General features: G+C 39.5%; 1 long non-coding RNA gene across 1 annotated transcript in view; it reads left to right on the top strand.

Moving 5' to 3' along the window:
• The window catches only part of LOC128687809 (uncharacterized), a 51372-nt gene extending 33896 nt beyond the window's left edge, over window positions 1-17476 (top strand). The window contains exon 3 of the long non-coding RNA XR_011391848.1: window positions 14906-17476. This is a non-coding gene — a long non-coding RNA (uncharacterized lncRNA). The remainder of the gene's footprint in view (window positions 1-14905) is intronic.
• Window positions 17477-17786: the final 310 nt, after the last annotated feature.

Below are 17786 nucleotides of genomic sequence, written 5' to 3'. Positions count from 1 at the left end.
AGGGTTTATATTTGCATGTATTGTTCTATGTATGTAGTAGGCACATGAATAAGTATGGATGTTCTTAATGGTGAGCAGATTCAGACTTTTGAAAATTGGTGGAGTATGCTGGCGGGAGTGGGAATTCGTTATCATTCTTACTGCTGCCTTTTGCTGGGTTATGAGGGGTTTTAGGTGATTGGATGTTGTTGATCCCCATGCACAAATTCCATATGTAAGATAAAGGCATATGATTGTGGAACGTAGTACCTTATCTTTGATAGTATGCCTACAGTCTTGGAGATTTTCTTGGTGATTTGTTGTATGTGTGTCTGGAACTTAAGGCTACTGTCAAGGTGGATACCTAGGAATTTTCCCTCTGTGAGTCTTGTGACTGATGATCCATTTAGCGTTATGTTAATCCTATCATTTGCAGCTTTGTTTCCAAACTGAATGAAATAGGTTTTATCAGTATTCAGGGTAAGTTTATTAGTCATCATCCAGGCAGATGTTTTCTGCAATTCGGCATTGACTGTGTTTGCTAGTATGACTGTGTTTGAGTGGGTAAAGACATATGTAGTGTCATCTGCAAATAATATGGGTTTGAGTAGCTGTGATGCATTCAATAGATCACTGATGTAGATGAGAAAGAGGAGTGGTCCAAGGACGCTTCCTTGTGGGACTCCTACTGTGACTGGTTGAGTGGAAGAGTTTGCATCATTTGCATACACATATTGAGTTCTGTTACTAAGGTATGATTTTAGGTAGTTGAGGGAGTGGCCTCTGATACCATAGCGTGTTAATTTGGAGTACAGCAGTTCATGGTCGACTGTATCAAAAGCTTTACGTAAATCAATGAAAATGCCCAGCGGGACTTCTTTCTTTTCAAGTGCGGTATATATTAGTTCTAGCATGTGTATGATAGCATCATGAGGTAGTCTGATGTACGGGTGTTTACGCTTGGTATTTTGTTCGCTAGATTTTTACCTATGGTGGAGAAGAAAACATTGAGTCTGTTTGCTGTTTCAGTAGGTGTGAGTAGGGGGTTCATCTGATTTTGTTAGTTTGATTGTTTTGTTTTTGGATAAATTTTTATTTCCAAGAATTTCAGATAGAGTTTTCCAGGTTTTTTCCATATCACCTTTGATGTTATATAATCTATTTTCATAATACAATTTTTTAGATCTTCTTATCAGGCTGGTAAGTGCTGACGAGTAACGTTTAGACTGTTCTCTAGTTATTTGACCCATTCTATACTGTTTTTCATATTTGTGCTTTGTGTTAATGGATTTGAGGATGCTTGGTGTTAGTCAGGGATTATTCAGTCTCTTTGCTGTGATCTGTTTAGTTTTTTTGCTATGAAGTTGTTAACTGCTGTCTTGTTATGTAGTCTGAAGGTTACTTTAGTAATGTCTTGTGGCAGTTTGCCCAGATTAGTTATGAGAAAGGTTGGGTAGTGGTCTGTAGTGTTGTCTGTGATTATGCCTGATTTTAAAGGGGATATGGTGTTTGTCCAGGTGTGGTCTATTAAGGAGATTCTTGTCTCAGTGATTCTTGTAGGTTTAGATATTGTTGATAGCAACAGGCAGTTACTCATTGTGTTTGTGAATTTGGTTACTTGTGGGTCCTGGTCATGTAGTATGTTTATGTTGAAATCTCCTGTTAGTAGTAGGTGGTCTTTATTCATGTATGCATCAGTAATCATGTTTCCTAGTTTTTCACTAAAGTGGTAAATGTTTGACTGTGGTACTCTGTATATGTTTATAACTGTGAGGGGTTTTTGCAGGTCTTTTGATTTAAATTTGGCTATGATATATTCTCCATGATCGTCCCTTGTGCAAGATTTGATACATTCGAGTTGATTTGAGTAGTATATAGCCGTTCCTCCCCCTTGCTGGTCTGTCCTACAGTTGTGTATGGCCATGTAGCCAGGAATGGTATAGACATCTGTAATATCAACCTTAAGCCAGGTTTCTGTGAGTGTGATGATTGATATTTTGGAATAAAGGGAATTGAGTAATGCTGTGAGGTCATAATGTTCGCTCAAGGATCTGATATTGTAGTTAACTCTTTCAGGGTTTCGGCCGTACTAGTACGGCTTACGAGCCAGGGTTTTTGACATACTAGTACGCCTAAATTCTAGCGCCTCCAAATCTAGTGAGAGAAAGCTGGTAGGCCTACATATGAAAGAATGGGTCTATGTGGTCAGTGTGCACAATATAAAGAAAATCCTGCAGCACACAGTGCGTAATGAGGAAAAGAAAAACTTTGACCGTGTGTTTGGATTAAAACAGCGACTTTGCACTGTATTTTCGTATGGTACTTATTGTTGTATTCTAGTTTTCCTGGTCTCATTTTATAGAATGGAAGACATATTACAGAAATTGAGATGATTTTGACTGGTTTTACAAAGAAAAGTACCTTGAAATTGAGCTCAAAGTAGCAGAAATGTTCGATTTTTACCAAAGTTCAAAAGTAAACAAATCATGCTATGCGTCCAATACACGTCAACTGGTGAGTCTAATATTCTTTCACAAGTGTGCTGATATTATTTATACCATTTCTACACCAATGCAGTAGTCTGCATAACAGTAAATCTTCTATTTTTTTGTGAGAATAAAAATTCAAAGTGGAAAGCAAAAGAATGTAAGAGGGGCCTGGGGATGTGACTAATGAACAGAAGAAATGTTATTTTAGTGCCAGAAATGTCTTTCTTGTTTATTCTGGACCCTATTCAGAAATTGGCATCTTTTGAAATTTGTGTGAAATTGGCAAAATTGCTAAATTCTGACCACTGTATTGGATAGTTGAAATCGGTAAATGGGTGGTTTCTTGTACTCATTCGATAGAAAAAATGAAGTTCTGGTGAAATAGTTCTGATTTTTGTCGACAAGTACACTGGAATTGGCCGAAAATAGGGCTCAAAGTGGGCAAAATCGCTGATGCGTAAACATCGTCGAGACCGCTAACTTCGCGAGAACATAATTCCGTAAGTTTTCCATCAAACTTCATACTTTTGGTGTCATTGTGATCAGGAAAAGATTCTCTATCTTTTCATAAGAAATTTTTTTTTTTTTTTTTTTTGAAATTTGGCCGACTCTAAGAACAAATCTCTGAGAGGGCCTGTCGACCCTGAAAGGGTTAAAGATGGTTATGTTATTGTTTGCACTGAGTTATGTCTTTGCTTGGTCTGCTGTATAGTAATTACAGTTACTGTTTGATTCGTGTATTTCATTTAGTAAAAAGTTTACATCAGGATCTATGCCTGTAATCATAGGATGAGAGTAAATTTACAAAGTAGATTTTCTGAGTAAAATAATGTTAGAGTTATATTGAATCTACAACTAGACTTATGAATAAGACTCTGTAATTATTCTAAAACTTGTAAAAATTTAAAAGAGAAAGGGATTATTACAGTACAGATAATTCAGTTATACAGTTAACCCTTTCAGGGTCCACAGGCCCTCTCAGAGACTTGTTCTCAGGGTCGCCCAAATTTAAAAAAAAAAAAAAAAATTTCTTATGAAAAGATAGAGAATCTTTTCCTGATCATAATGACACCAAAAGTATGAAATTTGATGGAAAACTTACGGAATTATGCTCTCGTGAAGTTAGCAGTCTCGACGATGTTTATGCATCGGCGATTTTGCCCACTTTGAGCCCTATTTTCAGCCAATTCCAATGTACTAGTCGACAAAACTCATAACTAATTTGCTAGAACTCCGTTTTTTCTATCGAATGAGTACAAGAAACCACCTATTTATCGATTTCAACTATCTAGTACAGTGCTTAGAATTTAGCAATTTTGCCAATTTCACACAAATTTCAAAAGATGCCAATTTCCAAATAGGGTCCATAATAAACAAGAAAGACATTCCTGGCACTAAAATAACATTTCTTCTGTTCATTAGTCACGTCCCCACGCCTCTCGTACATTCTTTTGCTTTCAATTTTGAATTTTTATTCTCACAAACAATAGAAGATTTATTGTTATGCAGACTACTGCAATAGTGTAGAAATGGTATAAATAATATCGGCGTACTTGTGAAAGAATATTAGACTCACCAGGTGACATGTATTGGATGCTTAGCATGATTTGTTTACTTTTGAACTTTGGTAAAAATTGAACATTTCTGCTACTTTGAGCTCAATTTCAAGGTACTTTTCATTGTAAAACCAGTCAAAATCATCACAATTTCTGTAATATGTCTTCCATTCTATACAATGAGACCAGGAAACTAGAATACAACAATAAATACCATACAAAAATACAGTGCAAAGTCGCTGTTTTAATCCAAAAACACGGTCAAACTTTTTTTTTTCTCATTACGCACTGTGTGCTGCAAGATTTTTTTTATACTGTGCACACTGACCTCATAGACCCATTCTTTCATATGTAGGCCTACCAGCTTTCTCTCACTAGATTTGAAGGCACTAGAATTTACGAGTACTAGTATGTCAAAAACCCTGGTGCGTAAGCCGTACTAGTACGGCCTAAACCCTGAAAGGGTTAAGCATCTAATAGCACCTTAATTACTTTAACAAATGTGAGTTTATGAACTACGGTAGATATTTACAGCTAGAATAAAGGAGCTAGTGAATATAATAATAAATGAATGTATTAAAAACAAAATCAGTAGCACCTGAGGTAGTCAATAGCACCTAGACTTATGAATAAGACTCTGTAATTATTCTAAAACTTGTAAAAATTTGAAAGAAACTGGGACTATTACAGAACAGATAATTTAGTTATACACTTAAGCATATAATAGCACCTTAATTATTTCAACAAATGTGAGTTTATGAACTACAGTAGATATTTACAGCTAGAATAAAGGCGCTAGTGAATATAATAATAAAAGAATGTATTAAAAACAAGAATGTATTAAAACAATATCAGTAGCACCTGAGGTAGTCAATAACACCTGAGGTAGTCAGTAGCACCTGAGGTAGTCAAAGGGGCGTTCCTGCCTTACGAATTTATTAACTTTTTTCACTAAGGTATTTGAGGAGGTAGATCATGGTAATGAATATGATATTGTGTATATGGACTTCAGTAAGGCTTTTGACAGGGTCCCACATCAGAGACTATTGAGGAAAATTAAAGCACATGGAATAGGAGGAGAAATTTTTTCCTGGATAGAGGCATGGTTGACAAATAGGCAGCAGAGAGTTTGCATAAATGGGGAGAAATCAGAGTGGGGAAGTGTCACGAGCGGTGTTCCACAGGGGTCAGTGTTGGGCCCCCTGCTGTTCACAATCTACATAAACGACATAGATGAGGGCATAAAGAGCGACATCGGCAAGTTTGCCGATGACACCAAAATAGGCCGTCGAATTCATTCTGACGAGGACATTCGAGCACTCCAGGAAGATTTGAATAGACTGATGCAGTGGTCGGAGAAGTGGCAGATGCAGTTTAATATAGACAAATGCAAAGTTCTAAATGTTGGACAGGACAATAACCATGCCACATATAAACTAAATAATGTAGATCTTAATATTACGGATTGCGAAAAAGATTTAGGAGTTCTGGTTAGCAGTAATCTGAAACCAAGACAACAGTGCATAAGTGTTCGCAATAAAGCTAATAGAATCCTTGGCTTCATATCAAGAAGCATAAATAATAGGAGTCCTCAGGTTGTTCTTCAACTCTATACATCCTTGGTTAGGCCTCATTTAGATTATGCTGCACAGTTTTGGTCACCTTATTACAGAATGGATATAAATTCTCTGGAAAATGTACAAAGGAGGATGACAAAGTTGATCCCATGTATCAGAAACCTTCCCTATGAGGATAGACTAAGGGCCCTGAATCTGCACTCTCTAGAAAGACGTAGAATTAGGGGGGATATGATTGAGGTGTATAAATGGAAGACAGGAATAAATAAAGGGGATGTAAATAGTGTGCTGAAAATATCTAACCTAGACAGGACTCGCAGCAATGGTTTTAAGTTGGAAAAATTCAGATTCAGGAAGGATATAGGAAAGTACTGGTTTGGTAATAGAGTTGTGGATGAGTGGAACAAACTCCCAAGTACCGTTATAGAGGCCAGAACGTTGTGTAGCTTTAAAAATAGGTTGGATAAATACATGACTGGATGTGGGTGGGTGTGAGTTAGACCTGATAGCTTGTGCTACCAGGTCGGTTGCCGTGTTCCTCCCTTAAGTCAATGTGACCTGACCTGACTAGGTTGGGTGCATTGGCTTGGGCCGGTAGGAGACTTGGACCTGCCTCGCATGGGCCAGTAGGCCTTCTGCAGTGTTCCTTCGTTCTTATGTTCTTATAACACCTGAGGTAGTCAGTAGCACCTGAGGTAGTCAATAACACCTGAGGTAGTCAGTAGCACCTGAGGTAGTCAATAACACCTGAGGTAGTCAATAACACCTGAGGTAGTCAATAACACCTGAGGTAGTCAGTAGCACCTGAGGTAGTCAATAACACCTGAGGTAGTCAGTAGCACCTGAGGTAGTCAATAACACCTGAGGTAGTCAATAACACCTGAGGTAGTCAGTAACACCTGAGGTAGTCAGTAGCACCTGAGGTAGTCAATAACACCTGGAGTATTTTAATAAATGTGACTATATGGACAAGAGGGAAAAAATTATTAAGTCTCCTGAAAGTTGCTCTTTAATTGTTGTTATAACTAGGAGTATAGCAATTACTGAATAAAGGGCAGTACAGTGTATTGGCATATAGAGAATTATTTCAGGAGAAATGTAGAAAGCGACTAAATTAAGTAGTGGTAAAAAACAACCTTTAAATAGATTGACATTATGTTATGAAATTAATCTAAGAGTAAGATTTGCCTTATAACATAAAGTTTGAGCAATTGATATCACTGAAGAAATATTATTTGAGGTAGTTGATACTTGCTAGTGGAAGATGGTACAAGGAATTGCACTGTAGTGTAGTAGGAGCATACATTAGTTTGTTATTTTGTAGTTTAGGAACAAAGGGAAAATTAGGTAAGATTATAGAAGAATTATAACAGTGCTTAAGTAGGAATAAATGGTAATACAGATATTATTAAAGAGTAAGTATCTTATTAACAAGTAATAAATTGTGAAAGGGAAATCTGGGAAGATAACACAAATTGGGTCACACAAGGAACTGCATGGGACACATGGGATAATGAGGTAGTAAATACTATCCAGGAGGTGATAGTACAGGAATTAGTTCATTGATGGCATAATAACATACACTAATGTAGTACAATGATTTGGTCACTAATATCAGTCAGACTCTGCAATGTTTGTATCATGAAGGAGGTTCGCTAGTTCATTTTCATTTGTAATATAGTACACACGGTCTACATTTGTTTTTCTTACTAGAATTTGTCCATCACGTACAAAGCACTGGTTTGTTCATTGATTTTAATGTGTACTTGCATGCCAGCACAGTGTGCATATTTAGGTACAGGTACACATAAGTATAATTATCAGAGTACACATATAAAATATGCAATAACCTTAAAACACTTGAAATTTTGGAAAGTTTCCAGACATAATAGAGAGATGTGCTCATGGAGAATGTAAACAAACCAGGTGGGGTGTGGTGACCGTATTAGAAAGACAGGTGGGGGAACTGTATAGCGAGTTTTGGGCATAATTTTAAATGTTCTGATTAGTGGAACACCGTAAAGCGAAACACCCTAAAGCAGGGCCATACTGTATATGGAGGGATCATTCACGAAGTTAAGTTTATTTAGGCACAAGTACACATGAGTGCAGTTATTATGCATAGTGTAAATTACCTAGGATAACCCCCAAAAAAGTCAGACAAAGTAACTTATTTCCGCTGGAATATGAATGCAGTTGGTTAAAAACTGAGGAAAAATAATGTTAATACAGTGGACCCACAGTTTTCGGTCAGTGCAAAAATCATACAGTTCAGAAATCGAGCACTCTTTTCGGCAAAATTTTCCCCTAGATTTCGTGCATCCCCTCGGAAATCGTTGGTATGAGATGCGTCCACTGGCCGGCAATGCCACTTCTCACGCATATTACACTCAGTCCGTGCATCTCTCTCGTTGAGTTAGGAAAAATCTGTGCATTCATCCATTGTTTTTGGTGCTTGTTTATTGATTGTGACTGAACTAAGCCACCATGGGGCCAAAGAAAGTTCAGAGTGCCAGCCCTTTGGAAAAGAAGGTGAGAAACACAATAGAATTCAAGAAAGAAGTTATAGCAAGATACGAGAGTGGCGTACGTGTGGCTAAGCTGGCCAGAATGTATGGCAAATGGACATCAACAATCATTTCCATCCTGGTGAAGAAAGCAGAAATCAAGGAAGCTGATGTTGCAAAAGGGGTAAATATGCTAAGGAAACATGATCTCAAATAATCGAGGATGTGGAGAAGTTGTTGTTGGTTTGGATAAACGAGAAACAGTTAGAGGGAGATAGTGTTTTATAACCAGTTTGTTTGGTAGGACTGAAAGCGGGTGGTTAATGATATATTTCTTCGGAGGCTTCTTACTTTATTGTTAAGTAGTGGTGGGTACACAGGCTTGTGTGTTGTGCCCATGGCCCGGGCAGGGCCATCCCACGAGAGAGAGCTACTAGGCCTTGTGTCTTCCTGCTAGGCCACTGTGAGAGTGAGAGAGTGTGGGACCAGCTTCCCACAGACCTGGACAGGCCCAGAGGGCAGCACTTTAGTGGCGCGAAATATGAACTGAGCTGGCAGACAGCAAGGCTGTCTGCGCAGACAGTACAGCCTGTCTACATACGCTCGGCCACCTACCGCGCATCGTCCCGACGCGACAATACTGTTGGTAAAAGAAACTCGGTCTCTCTCTCGTAGGAACAGGGCACAGAACACAAAATAAAAACATATATATACATATGAACATGGAAAAAAAAACTTCCTACAGGGAGGGAAGAAAAAAACACGTGGGGTGTGCTAAACATCGTGGTCTTTGGCAGTGAACGTCGAAGGGCATCACTGCATGCCTTCCTGCGTCTGGACAGATACTGCAACACAGTAGACATCACTGTGGCTGAGCTGTGACGTAACAGGGTACGGTCTCCTCTGGAATGGTGAAGCAGTCATCGTAGGAGTCGCTGCAGGTTTCACTCAACCTGGGGCACGACATGTTGGTGCCCTCGAGTGAGGCGTCGACAAAACTCGGCAGCTGAGCAGGACTTCTGGCAAGCGACTCAGGAGGACACTTCTCGACTGGTAATGTCGCTGGGCTGTCACTGCCGGCAAGCGTGGAGCGAGTTGTGGAGCGAGTCGTGGCAGAGACGACTGGGCGAAACATCTGGGAGTCGTAACATCATACACCAGACTGCAGTGAGAGAGCTAGCAGTCAAAGTGACATCATCTTTGTGCAGGCTGCTCACTGAAGCTTGTGACACGAGGCTGACACAGCGCCTGCCAACAGGGCTAACTGCGGCTTGACGAGTGTCATTCTCTCGGCAGTTGGAGTTATAGCAGAGGTTAGTCTAAGCGTCCCCAGACTTGTTTCTCTACATATAACTGCATTCTGAAGGTCTGGAGGTGAAGTGAAACAAATCTCGATGGGAATCGTAGCAGGTACGATTCTGCAGAACATCTATGAGCGACGAGCATAAGAGCTTTCTGTACAAAGGGGGCTCGGGGCTCAAGAGCTGACTGATAACAACTGGCAAACGCACTGGTCACACGGGTGACTTAACACAGTGGTGCTACTCAGGTCTGGCTCAGACCTCACTGGACACACGGAAACTACACACACCCGCGGTACACTAACATGTGAGAACACTGAGAGGAATTAATTAACACACGACATATATCTTCTCTCAAACTTCTAGACAATACTGAAATAATTACTAGAAACACTCGATGTGACATCATGTGATGTCAGGCGTGATGTCGCGAGGTGACGTCAGCAGCACTGTGACATCAGCAGACATCTCGAGGTGACGTCAGGCAGACATCGTGACGTCATGAAATTGGGCAGCATCGTCGGTGACGTTAATGTGATGCAAGCAGTAGACCGCAGCATGTGGCCTGGGACATCTGGTAACTCACGTAGCTCGTAGGTCCACGTGACATCGCCCACACCCAACGTGGCGTCGTGATCCACGTGGTGTCGTGATCTACGTGGCATGCTGATCCACGTAGCTTTGAGTGACCTCGGGCACTCGGATACACAGCTCTGGCAATGAATTCACATGGAAAACAGCAGAAAACACAGTAGAGGGAGTGGGCAGTGGTGAGTGTATGGTAGACAGGTGAGCGTGAGTAGGGCGAGCATGGGCAAGGTGAGGCCACTTCCTCTCCTCCTCCCCCACCCACAAACACGTGGAGAAGCTCACACTGGACGCAGAAATCACAACAAAACTCACCTCTGGCTTGCTGAAACAGCTGTGCTGAGCTGAACAACAACAGCAACATACAAGTGACACTGAACACGTGACTTGAGAAACAGCGTGGGACGCTGTAGTGTGGGACGCTGTAGCGTGGGGTCGCTGGGACGCCACTTACAATTCTCGAAGAAATTCGGCGAATTTCGGCTGGATCCTGCATGTACCTGTGTCTGGATGCTGAAACGTGCAGACACGACATCAGGATAACTCGTAGAAAGACGGATGCTTCTTGCATGGGATGATGAAGTGAAGATGACTTCATCCCTCTTCCTTCCTCTCTCCGGGCAAACAACTGCTGTGACCACCGCTGCTACCAATGTTTAATGGTTTGTTTGGTAGGGCTGAAAGCGGGTGGTTAATGATATATTTCTTCGGAGGCTTCTTACTTTATTGTTAAGTAGTGGTGGGTACACAGGCTTGTGTGTTGTGCCCATGGCCCGGGCAGGGCCATCCCACGAGAGAGAGCTACTAGGCCTTGTGTCTTCCTGCTAGGCCGCTGTGAGAGTGAGAGGGTGTGGGACCAGCTTCCCACAGACCTGGACAGGCCCAGAGGGCAGCACTTTAGTGGCGCGAAATATGAACTGAGCTGGCAGACAGCAAGGCTGTCTGTGCAGACAGTACAGCCTGTCTACAGTTTTGGAGGGGATAATTTGCGAGAAGGCAAGGCAGTTGCATGTGGATCTCGTAAAGAAAATGCCAGGGACGAGTACTGCTGTTAGTGAATTTAAGGCCAGCAAAGGCTGGTTTGACAGATTCAAGAAGTGAAGTGGCATACGCAGTATGGTAAGGCATGGTGAGGCTGCAAGTTCTGACAAACATGTGGCCGAAGCATTTGTTGATGAATTCAAGAGGTACATGGTGGCTGAAGGATTTCTTCCCGAACAAGTGTTCACTTGTGACGAAACAGGCCTCTTTTGGAAGAAAATGCCAAAGAGGACCTACATCACACAGGAGGAAAAGGCATTGCCAGGACACAAGCCTGTGAAGGATAGGCTAACTCTTTTGTTCTGTGGTAACACTACTGGGGATTTCAGAGTGAAGCCTTTACTCGTGTATCACTCTGAAAATCCCTGAGTGTTCAAGAAAAACAGTGTCATGAAGAGTAAATTGTGTGTTATGTGGAAGGCTAACGGTAAGGCATAGGTCACAAGGCTAATTTTCATTGAGTGGGTCAATGAAGTGTTTGGCCCGAGTGTGAAGATATACCTCCTGGAAAATAATTTGCCACTTAAGTGCCTCCTGGTAATGGACAGTGATCCTGCTCATCCTCCAGACTTGGAAGACCTATTTTTTGAGGAGTGTAATTTAATCACAGTGAAGTTCTTGCCCCCTAATACCACTCCTCTCATCCAGCCTATGGACCAGCAGGTCATTTCAAACTTCAAAAAACTGTGCACCAAAACAATGTTTCAAGGGTGCTTTGAAGTGACCTCGGACACTGAATTGACCCTATGAGAGTTCTGGAGGAATCACTTCAATATTTTCAATTGCCTAAGCCTCATAGATAAGGCTTGGCAGGGAGTGACTTCCAGGACTTTGAACTCTGCTTGGAGAAAATTTTGGCCAGAATGTATCCTTGATAAAGATTTTGAAGGGTTTGGGGCTGACCCTGATGACCCTACGCCTGTTGTGGAATCTATTGTGTCCTTGGGGAAGTTCATGGGGCTGAATGTGAGTGACGAGGATGTGGAAGAGTTGGTGGAGGACCACAGGGAAGAGCTAACCACTGAAGAGCTGCAACACCTTCAACTGGAACAGCAACAGATAGCAGATGAGGATATTGCTTCAGAGGAGGAGGAGAGGAGGGAAGAATGTGCCTTCTTCAGTGATTAAGGACATTTGTGCAAAGTAGAGTGAGGTGCAAAGTTTTGCGGAGAATTATCACCCTAACAAAACTGTTGCAAACAATAGCACACTGAGTGTGAATGGTGCAGGAGACTGGCTTTGTGTGCGCGCTGACGGTGGACACGTACCAGATGGTCGCCAAATCACAAGTCCAATCACGAACCGCGAAGCTAAATTTTGGCGAAAAAACTTGCCGAAAGTCGGACAGTGGATGCGGGGATCCACTGTATTTCTTTTTGGAAATATTGCTTCAGTTTGCATCGAATTTGGTTGTCGTCAGACTTTCTGGAATGAATTAATGATGAAAACTGAGGTTCCACTGTAATTGTTTGCAAAGTAGAAAAATCTGATGCAGCTGTACCTTTTTCTTTTATTTCATCTGCGTGTTTTATAATAATATTTACCATAGATTCATGTATTCCAATCTCTTTGCCTATTTTAGAGTTGCTATTGCCATGTGCAATAGCAACATTTTTTTGTTCTAATAACATGCCTCTTGTTTTTTGTGTTTCCATTATTTGCACTAGAAATATTCTACCATTTTTCCATATTTGCTAAGGGCAGTTTATCAAAATTTAAAATATAATATAGTACAGGCAGGCCTATACTTATTTTTCATTTATTCAGGCTTCCTACAATAAATATACAGTAATTCCCCCATATCCACAGGGGATATGTTCCAAGACCTATTGTGCATACCTGAAACCGTGGATAGTAGCAAACCCTATATAGAGTCATTTTTCCTTTACATACATACCTATGATAACGTTTAATTGACAAATTAAGTAAAATAAGTCTAGAATTAGCACTTTTTCACTGATGGGAAGCATTTCACGGCTTCTTCTTAGGCTTTGGAGAACTACAAGGATCACTACTTTTATGCTTTGGGGTCATTGTTAAGCAGAATTAAGGGTTATTTTTCAGCCACAATAAACCGTGGATAACTGAAACCACGGATACTGAATCTGATACAGGGATCCTACTGTATTCACCACTCACTAGAAGCTAAGGACAAAAATATTTTAAGGTAAGTACAGCCTCTCCTCACTTAGTGATGTACTTGTTTACTGATGACTCAGACTTATGATGGGCTCTCTGACCAGTGTATGTACCTCATTTCCCCTATTCTGTTTATTACAATACACAGTATACAGCCTCTCCTCACTTAACAATGGAGTTCCATTCCTAAGACCACATTGGTAAACGAATTTGTTGATAAGTGAGGCACATACTATGATGGTAGTGGGTTTGTGTCAACTATCTCTGATATTGTTTTAATGTCACCTTTGCACCATTTGTAACATTTCTGGTGTACTTTTATATGTTTATACAGCAGTGTACTGTATATTATAATAAACAGAATAGAGGAAATCAGCTTTAACATACATTATTTAGGTATGCATACCGGTCAGAGAGCCTGTCGTAAGTCTGAGTCATCGGTAAACAAGTACGTTGCTAAGTGAGGATAGTTTGTAATACTGTATAAACATTTAAAAATATACCAGAAATGTTATAAATGGTGCAAAGGTGACATTAAAAAATATCAAAGATGGTTGACACAAGCACACTACCATTATAGTATGTTCCTCACTTAGTGACAGATTTGTTTACTGGCATGCTCTTAGGAACAGAACTCCATTGTAAAGTGAGGAATGTATGTTCTCCATGGGAAAGTGAAGCAGAATTCTTCCTCCATAAGCCATGTGTGTTATAAGAAGTGACTAAATGCTGGGAGCAAGGGGCTAGTAACCCCTTCTCCTATATACATTACTAAATTTAAAAAGAGAAGCTTTTGTTTTTATTTTTAGGTCACTCTTCCTCGTTGGGATATGGCTAGTTTGATGAAAAAAAATGTAATGTGTGTACTGTATGTGCATTTTTTAGGCCTAGCTTTATTGCTTAATAGTTGATAGTGTAAACATGTTAACCAGCTTTTATATGCATTTGAAAGTGAAAAAAGACTTTGATTGTCTTTACAGTGATTTTCACTTTACAGCAGTAGCCCGGAATTTAATCTACCGTATAAGTAGGGCCCTCCTGTACCATAAAAGTGTACAAGATAGCAAGGTGAGGCATGTCTTCCCACAACAACATGCAGAACCATACTGATGACTGGGCAGGCAGAATAGGAGTAGGTGCAAGTGGGGCGGACAGCAGACTTCTGCTGACTGAATTGTGACTCATATTAAGTAAGGCCTGGCATCATTTTACAATTCGTACAAAATCAAATTTTGTACTGTTCAATTCGAGACTTTCCTGTATTCCCTAGATTTCACTCATGCTGCTTGTTGTTATATGCTGGTATATTTAATTTGTCATTTTTCCTCTTATTTTGCATTTCTGGTTTGTGAATCATTTGCTGCCTTGGTTATGAACTATTCTTTGTGTATCCCTTTCTTTTTTTCAGGGGATTTTATTCCTTGCTTAAAACTTCTTATTTAATTCTTCAGCTTTTCTCATATATACACACAATTTCTTTCTGTTCAATTTTTATCTGCACTTTGAAAAGGAGTTTTGACATTTCTGTCCTTCCTGGAGTATTACTAAGTCACAAAAGAGAATTATTCAGGATGGACAGAAATGCCGTGTAAAGTTTCTTCTCTGAATTGTGAATTAATAGTGAATTGTTCCAGCCATGTTAGCTTTTTAATTGATTTACTTTTTCCTATGTTCATGATTGTCTTAATAAACAGGCTTTAAAGTTTTTTCCCTGCCCTTTGTTTCCAGTATGCTTTGGCTTCCATGCGCAGCTTGAGCAGTACCACTACAAATATGGATCTCATTCAAAAAGGAGTGTTTCAAACTTTCATTATCTAATAGCACGGTGGATTTGTGGCCAGAGTTAGTATACACATCTCTTGTTTCAAAACTGTGTATGTATAGTTGTGCATTTTTATTGTTATCACTTGAGGGAAGTTAGTTAAAACTAATAGAAATTATTACTGGGATATAGGTGTCAAAAGTACCTGAACCAAAAAATGAAATGAAACTGAGAAAAATACATGTATATCAATGCACAAACTGAATGTGGGTGAGTGGGTTAATGTGAGAGGTGGGTATGAGAGTATGTTTGTGTGAGTGTGGGTGTGTGGAGACAAGTGATTGAATGTGTCTTGAAAACAAAATTCTCTTCCTGGCTCTTACACGCCCACCCACCTCATGCCTTTCCAACAATACCTGCTGCACCAGAACTCTCCCACAACCCAACAATTAACATAACATAATTTATAATTCTACAGTACAAATCCCTGACAATCTATGCACACAAAAAGGAGCTCCTTTTACATGCAGGGAAGGAGGCAGTGAATCAATGAGGGATGGAGTGTCCTCCCTCCTTGGCTCTCAGCCAACACCTCCCATCCCCCTCCTTTTCCTTTTCCCTCTGCCAAGGTTGGGTCTCTCATTGTCTCATGGCTGTCCATCCACCCACCCACCCTCCTTTCCTCTTCCCTGCCTGACAACCATTCAGAGTTAACACAGTATGAATACTAAATCAGTAGCTCTTTACCAAATAAATGTAAGCTCTTTATACATCCATACATACAAGGTACATGCACAAAGTATGAATACACTTGGTAAAAAAATAACCAAGATAAAAAATATAAATCTTTGTTAATAAAAACATGCTGATGGACAAAAATTTGGAATTACAAACTTTTGTTCAGTTTGTCCGATAATTAGAGAGTTTGTCCAACAAAATTTTTTTTTGTCTGAAATTGACAAAATCTGTTAATGAGAGGTTTTACTGTACTTCAATTTTTAGCCAGGCATAGCTAAGACATTCAGTTTACCACTATTCTTTCTTTCCATATATTTGAATCAGGCTCTTTATTTCAGTTGATATATTGCAGCATTTGTGTTGTGTATATATCTGTCTCAGATGTGCTACACTAGTGCTTAAATGAAAATTATTAAATTTTTCCCTTTCCTTATGTAAACATTGTCACATATTGTTGAACATTAGAAAGTAAGAAGCTACATTAATTTGCTTTGAGTTTACTTTCATTTGGGAGCTTCTATAGTATATATAACACACACATTATAGTTTAAATCATATACATATATATAACTTTGCACTGTTGAAAAAAAGGTTCTTTGTACAAGATTAGCTATGGGAAGATGAATGTATAACAGTCAGATTATCCATTTATAAATGTGGCTTAAATTTATTGCATCATGCCATATTGGCATCACATGTCATTCACAGAATTGCCTCTTCAAGAAACAAGCTTACTGATTGTAATACGTTGTAATAATCTTTTCAGAAGTTCTTGGTACAGTGGAACCTCTGGTCACGAACGCTTCCGAACACAAATCAGTTCATAGCCAAAAATTCTCCAAATTTTTGCATCTGGTCACAGACACATAATTGGATGCCGAACTAACACAGCCACGCCATTTTTCACATTCCATGCTATTTTTTTTGCACATGCCAGTTTTCCCCACTTCCTGTAATTACACCATGATAAATTTGGATTAGCAATGTTTTATCAGCAGGTAGTGCCGAAGCAGCTTCTCGCAGTGCCAGTACCCGGCTGGGGCTTGCCATATATGATTTTTGGTTAATGTTTTTTTTGTCAGTTGTTTGAAACTTGGGCAATGTATGATGGAAAGATGCTTCTTAACGTACACCAAAAATGAAAGCAATCGGACAATAAATAACGGAGTTCACTGCTTAGCCATTAAAACTTGTTGGACTAGTGCAATGTTAGTTTTCTCTGTTGTTCAAGGTTTTCTCAGTGTTATTCAAGGTTTTTACATTTAGTTTACTATTACACTTTACATTCTGTGATATAATTAACTAATTTTGTGCTTAAAAATCTTAAAAAACAATATTTACATACAATTCATAGGGGTCTGGAAAAGATTAATTGTATTGACATACACTCCAGTGGGGAAATTAGGTTCGGGTTGAGACCAGAGTTTTGGAATGAATTATGGTCGTGACCAGTGGTTTCACTATATTTGCATATAATGTTTATTGAATGAACTGCAGTTAATTTTATTAAATATTCATATACAGTAGCTCATTTTATGGTAGTGTATTCATAGATGATATAGTGTCATTAAATCTATGTAATAATTTTGCATTATTGTGAGAGATCCAAAACATTGTGTATTTGTACATACGCCTGTCCAAGTGAGTTTTACAAAACTTGCATACACATGTGTGTAAATGTAAATCACCCTTAACTTTTGCAATACATTAAATATGAACATGTTCTTTTTTTGTCATGTTTTTAAGTTTTTTTTTTTTTAACCCCTTTTGCCTGAAAGCATAATATGGTTCTAGCTAAATGCAGATTGTTTTAGTATCCTAAATGTACAGTGGCAGCAGGATATTACTTCCTTCATTGGACCAATCCTGATTACTTGCCATCCTCAAGGTGCTCCGTGACTCTTTAGGGGACTTTCAGTGAGGTCCTCGTTGAAAGTTCCACCTTTAATGCAGACTGGTTTTTAATAGAAATTTAAACCATTGCACCAGTAGTTTAAAGTCAGCTAGGGGAATGCCTCCTATATTGTCTAAACTTTCAGTGGCAATGTGATTTTTCTCAAATAAACCTTCACCTTGAGTTTATTTGTGCAAGTTTTAATGTACCAATGT

This window comes from Cherax quadricarinatus, chromosome 10 (assembly GCF_038502225.1).
Source record: "Cherax quadricarinatus isolate ZL_2023a chromosome 10, ASM3850222v1, whole genome shotgun sequence".
In the NCBI taxonomy this organism is placed as follows: domain Eukaryota; kingdom Metazoa; phylum Arthropoda; class Malacostraca; order Decapoda; family Parastacidae; genus Cherax; species Cherax quadricarinatus.
Note: the sequence above shows the minus strand (reverse complement) of the source record. Positions and strands in the feature narration are given on the sequence as shown.